Source organism: Nanorana parkeri, unplaced genomic scaffold, assembly GCF_000935625.1.
Source record: "Nanorana parkeri isolate BGI_ZX_2015 unplaced genomic scaffold, ASM93562v1 scaffold784, whole genome shotgun sequence".
In the NCBI taxonomy this organism is placed as follows: domain Eukaryota; kingdom Metazoa; phylum Chordata; class Amphibia; order Anura; family Dicroglossidae; genus Nanorana; species Nanorana parkeri.
Window position 1 is genome coordinate 735,197 of NW_017307052.1, and position 6,455 is coordinate 741,651.

The following is a 6,455-nucleotide window of genomic DNA, read 5'->3' on the forward strand; positions in this document are numbered from 1 at the left end:
ATGAAAGCTGCCAAATAGGATAGTTCGTCTTCCCATTAAGGGACACAGGATTTCAGATACAGCTGGGTTATACTATTGCCTGCAGAAGAGTTGGACACTGGCAAATAGAAACATCATAGGCCGGCCCCCAGTATACCTCCTTATGTCCTAGAACAGGGCTTCACAAATATCATGGGGCCAGTTAGCCAATGCTCCTTAAAATTCTAACTGGCACCTAACTTTTCTCTAGTTGTCAATGGAGCGGGCTCCTACAAAAAAAAACTGGCTCCTGGATTGCACAGTCTAGCTCCTGAATTCCATATTAATTTGTTCACCTGTCTTAGAAGGATGGATATCTTTTACCAACTCCAATTATGCAAATACAATAAACACCTGGTTGTCATTAACAGATTATGTGGATTGGAGCGACATTCACCATATTTATTCCCAGAGAATTCTGTGTACAAGTCATTCTGAATTGAGAAAGCTGGTCGGATGTCCAGTGAAACGTCTTCAAGAAAAATACAGCGAGTCCAGTTGCCTTGACTTATTCTTTACAGATATATCTTTTACCAAGCTTTACTGAGAAAAGTCCAATTTTTGGTTCTTAGCCACTTGCGTGGATGTCTTTAAATTTCCTTTTACTGTGGTAAGGGTTAATTTGAGGGACTGAGCGCTGACATGAGTGAGTGGATTGCTCACATTGATCACGGTTATACACATTGTTGCAGCTGGTGTTTTCACATAGTTTTTCCAGCGCAACTAAATTGGTTAAAATGAGTGAGTGGAGTGTTGCGCATGCGTGGTCTTTCTCACGCTGTTCAGGGTAGAGGAATTACCACCCTGCTTGCAAACATCTCATTGAACTCTAGTGCTACCACTGCCTACCTATGGTGACATGGTCACCTTTGGCCACCTGAGCCTCATCGGAACCAGCTGCCCGACTTTTGTGCTTTGGGCCCAGTTGCATTACTGTTGCATGGCAGCAAAATGCCTGCACAGAGACAGCCCCACTGCTACAGGTGACCCCAACCCATATTTCTCTAGTAGTTCTGAGAGTGTTTACTGGGTGTCCTCTAAGGGACCTGGTGCATGTAATCTAGAACCTGGTACCTCTTTTGTTACAGGGCATTCCTCAGATCGGGCTTTGCTTTGTCCTCAGTAGGGATGAGCCGAACACCCCCGTGTTGGGTTCTAACTCGAACTTTCGAACATGGAAAAAGTTCTAATTCGAACTTAGAACTCAATGAATACACAGAAGTCTATTATAACAATCTATAACTCTCTATCAATCTGCTGTAACTAACTATACTAGAACCCTCTTTCTCTATCTCCTACAACACACTACATAGGGCCGGTGTCAGCAGCCTTATATAGTGTGATGCAGGGACTTAGCTGTGAGACATGATTGGGCAGAGTCATTCGAATCGAACATAGGTTCGACTCGAACGTGCAGCCCATCCCTAGTCCTCAGGTACTTTTATATCGACCATGTATGCTCAACTCTTTGCACACATTGACCAGAGTCTCAATGCACTTCAAGCTCCATTTCCTAGTCTCTCTGACCCTCCAGAGGTCTTACATCATATGAAACTAGAGTCCCAACAGTCTATTTCTGAAAAGGCACCACAAATCTCTCGTCCCCTTATAGTTACAGGGGGTCAAGCCAGACCTTATTGAGGCAGTGCATACTACTACCCTGCCATCGCCAATCTTAGGTCTTTAGGATCCCCACTGTTCCAAAGGCATTCCTCTATGTGGACTGGAAGCAATCTGAGTGGTCCTGGGTCCCACCTAGGGTTGTGCTGGAAATATGCCCCTTTGAGAGTTTAATGGCGGACTGTTCCCACTGTGGCTCAACCAGTCAGTGTACCACCTAAATAGGAACTAGTCAGATGAAAGGTGTGCTTACCTTTAACCGCTTGAAGACCAGGTGTTTAGACCCCCTTCTTGGCCAGGCCATTTTTCAGTATTCAGTAATTTTTAGGGGGGAAACTTTAAATTTTTTTTTTCTCACTTAACTTTATTGCTATCACAGAGGGGGCTAAGAAACCCCTCTATGTGATACCAAAAGAAGTGACAGGTCCTCTTTATGGAGACATCAGGGGTCTCCAAATGTCACCTAGGACCCCCCCCTGAAGAAGCAGAGATCTGCTTCATCAGCTTCTCTCCAGAATCTGAAGCTGGAGAGTGACACAAGAATGCGGAAGTAATGTACAACACTTCCGCATTCTGACAGGGGAGAGGGGACCGGAGGGAGCTCGTGAACCGACCTCCCTCTCATCCCATCAGAGAGCCACTATGCTGGTCCCGGGCTCAGCGCAACAGCGGGCGGGGGGAGCTGCGGAGCACACATACCGGTACCCCATACAAGCGATCCGCTTGTATGTTAACGGGCATCGCTGCCAGTTTTTAAATTGTCTTTCCCACGCGAGTGGGCGGGACTAACAGGACGTGTATACACGCCCAGTTATATCCAAGAAGGTCCTGGTCGGCCATGTATACACAACGGCTGGCCAGTAGTTAAAGATTATACTGATAGGCAGTATCCTTTCTCAAATGCCAGTTTGCACTGGTTGGTTTTGTGGGTAATCCTATGCTGGGGGCAGTCAGCTTATTGTCTCATCATCAATAGGTGGGTTCAGCACCTACCACTCTCACCTATATGATGAAGTTCCTTCCTTCTCCAATACAGGCTCACTCTACTAGGTGTGGTTGTGCTTTTTGGCCTTTCAGCATCAGGCTTCAATATCGCAAATCTGTAAGGTTGCCACTTGGTCCTCTTCATACTTTTGTCAAGTCAAAATTTGGCCCTTTGTGGATGCGTGCGTCAACCACAAGGTTCTTCCGGTGGTCCTCTCTCGTTAGTTTCCTGTGGGATGTGTTGTGTTGCCCACCCCTCTGTTGGGTTGCTTCTGGAAATCCCATCCATGCAAGAGACAACCGGGGTCCTGATGTATGTTCCACAAAACAGGATTTTTGTCTTACCTGCAAAATTGTTTCTGTGAGTCTATTGAGGGACATGGATCTCACCCCTCTGTTTTTTTTTGTGTATGTCCTTAGTACCGCTTTACCACTAATACTAGGGGCAGGCTTAGGATTTCATTTTTTTGTCCAATACTTCTGTAGTTTGCAGTAGAACCTGACATATCTGAATGCTTGTGTAGCTCAATAGATTCCAAGAAATAGTCTAATTCTGTAAAGTCTAATTGCAGCAAAACCATATCAGGAGCTCGATCATAAACACAGCTGGATGGAATCTACATCCCTCAATAGACTCCCATAAATGGATAGTTGCAGCAAAGTAAAAAGAATCCCATTTTCTCTCTTATCCATGGAGGACACAGGCATTCTTAAACTGTTATAATGTCCAAATGCAGTGGGGGGTGGGCAACAGGAAATGAAATGCTAACAAAATGTTAATAAGGTACCTGAAGGTCCTAACAACCGAAGCATCAGATAAGACATGAACATCCACATTAGGGCTGCAACCAACTAAATCAATTATGAGAATAGTTGTCAACTATTCTCATTATCGATTAGTTGGTTGGATCCCCTTGCTCTTTCCTCGACTCTAGGAGGGCACAACAAGCAGTGGACAGGTGCCATAGCCAGCCTGCTATTGCTATTTGAAATGGCCAATAGCAGGCTGGCTATTGCATCAGCCCAATACCTGCTGTATTTACATTCAGCTGCAGTCTGCATCTTGCTACTGGCAGATGTCATTCCCTGGCTGAAGCTATTCAAGTGCCATGTGCTTACAATAAAAAAATAATTTTTTAAATAAAAGTGGGAAGAAGTCTTTTGGTTTCAGCCCGACAAATTCTGCTGCAGGGGTGCATTGCAGTGCCATTCATTTTAATGGACCCCAAATGCGCCTCCCACCCACAGTGTGATCGCCCACACTGGAACGCACGGTACCACAATATCACGTGTTCCAGTGCAGTGCGATTGCAAAAAAATTGTGCATGCAGATTTATTCAGAAGTAAACTTTGTTTGTAACACGCCACATATGTGTATTTGATTTTAAATGAAGGATGGTATTTTTTTTAGTTGAAAAAATAAATCTGCCAATAGATTAAGAAAATCATCATTAGTTGCAGCCCTAACCCACATGGTAAAAAGGTGGAAATGGTTAATTATACCAGGTGGCACCTTTGTAAATCTTTTAGGAACAGTAACCTGATGCCAGAGAGACTAACAGATCTGGTGAAATGTGCCACAGGAAAGGGTGGCACTCAACCCTAAAATGATGGTCTGTCAAAGTCACACAAATGGTGGCAGAAGCTGGTTGACCCTCATGTGGACCATCAGGAATGACCATGTCAGTCTCTCTGAAGGAAGCACTGGCTACAAGAAACTCACAGCACACACTACATCCAGGCAGTGAAGGGAGATCTGATGAACTGATCCAGATGAAAGAACAATGTCCTGTTTGGAGGTGAAAGGACAAAACTACCTTCGATAGGAAGATCTGTGACATTACCTTGTACTTGTTTAAGACTAGAAATATTTCTTTACACAAGGCTGCCAGCTAAGACATTTACCCAACAGAGGTGATGACAAAATAAATGCACCCTTATGAAAGCTAAAAAGGAGAATACCTCTGATCAGTTCAAAAGGGCTGATTAAGTGTAAACAGAACCAAAATTCAGATGCCACAGAGTCACATGGGCCTCCACAAAAGTTTTAATCAAAGAATAGGAAGACCGCAGGCTCTGGAACAAGATCACAAGAGCAGAGACCTGACCCTTGATGGTGTTAAGAGCCAAATGCTGGTCCAGACTCCTCTGTAAAGCCACCAAAGTGCTCTTCACATGTGAACTGACATGAGATGGCAAACCTTCTGCAACCCATCCACAATAGTTCAGTGTAACCACCAATCTCCCCCCCCCCCCCCCCAAACATTCTATGATCAAAAGGAGGATCAATCTCCATAAGGACCAGATCCCTTCCAACAGCTTTTAACTAGTCAGTCATCGTTTGACAAAGCAAGGTCCAAGGCAACACAGGGTTCACAGCAAGGCCTGCCAGAGAACACTGCTCTAGAAACGGCCTCTGCCATTTGTTGGTTGGGTCCTTGAAGACTGATGCATCCTATCCCAGACACTGCTGCATCCACACAGAGGGAGCAGGCAATCTTTAACAAAATTCTTCTCAAAAGGCATTTTGAAAGGTGCAATGGGAAAATGTATCAACCTTGGTAGTTCTAAAGGATCCGAGCCGGGGACAGCATTCGCAACAGGCTAATTCTACAGTTCTAGCTATATTTTCTGCACACTACCGCACATGTATGGTGTGAACAGGGCACATAGGAAAACTGTGCACATTGGTGTGCAGAAAAATGCGGCTCACACACGGTGTGAATAAACCCTTGTGAGGCACCCAGTACAGCAGGGTTGTCCCCCCGGGTCTATTACATGTTCCAACTGCCAGGTGGTAAGGCAACATAGCTCTGGGTTCGAGGCAAAGCCTCAGGTAGTCTCAAACCCAACTGATGGTATGAGGCATAGCATCAGACAGCCAGAGGTAACCAAGTCATTGCAGGTGGTCCATATGCATAGATCAGTTTCAAATGACTGTTGCGAGCAGGAGGATCAGTGGTAAGGCACTTTAATAATGCTAAAACAACAAAAGAGCAAGGGGTGCACATGCTCAACATTCCACCCACCTAGTGGAGGATTTCCATGCTAGTTCCTCAGAGTGAATCCCTTCTGCAATAAAGCAGAAAATGTAAAAGGTGTCTATGGGTTCGAACAACAAGGTAGCTCCTGATGCTCAGCCTACTCTAGTCACAGTGGTTCAACTTTTCCTAGCAGAAACACACACACACCCCATATCCAATCTACCAGTACATCCTTAAAATTAGGGCATGCTGGTAGCAGTAGTTGGGAGGGGTTTATGCTGGGATAGCCTACAGTTTGCCAGCAGCAGTATACCCATCGAATTTCAGGGAAGCTGCTTAGGTAAAAATGGGAGCCATGTAGGAAGTTCCCTATAAGAAAGCAAAAATTGAATTCCAAATTGCAGGTCTTCTTAAAACATACAGCAGTGCAGGGCTCCAAAACAAAAATGACTTCCACTGCGATTCAAGTCTTTCCCCATCCCCTAGAATATACTACTTCTTCCATGATATAAGCTGTTGCCAATTGCTTGCACACAAGGATGGATTCAGTCTTACAAGTAAAAAAAAGTCTTTATTGAAATGACTCGAGAGACCATAATTTTCATTGTGCTCAGAAAGCTAGCCTCCATACTAAAGACCAGAAATACCTGAAGTCAACTAAAGGAAAAATATGCGTCAACATGTCATCTTAGTACTTGCACATCACTAACGGAATGTGCCACTTGGCATAACTAGATAAAATGCGTTTGCCCATAATTGTCCATCAGCCCTAACATGAATACGTGTCTGGCAGCGGCAAAGAATGTTCAATGCAAAGCGGTTTAAGCAAAAACTTTGAATACACCCAAA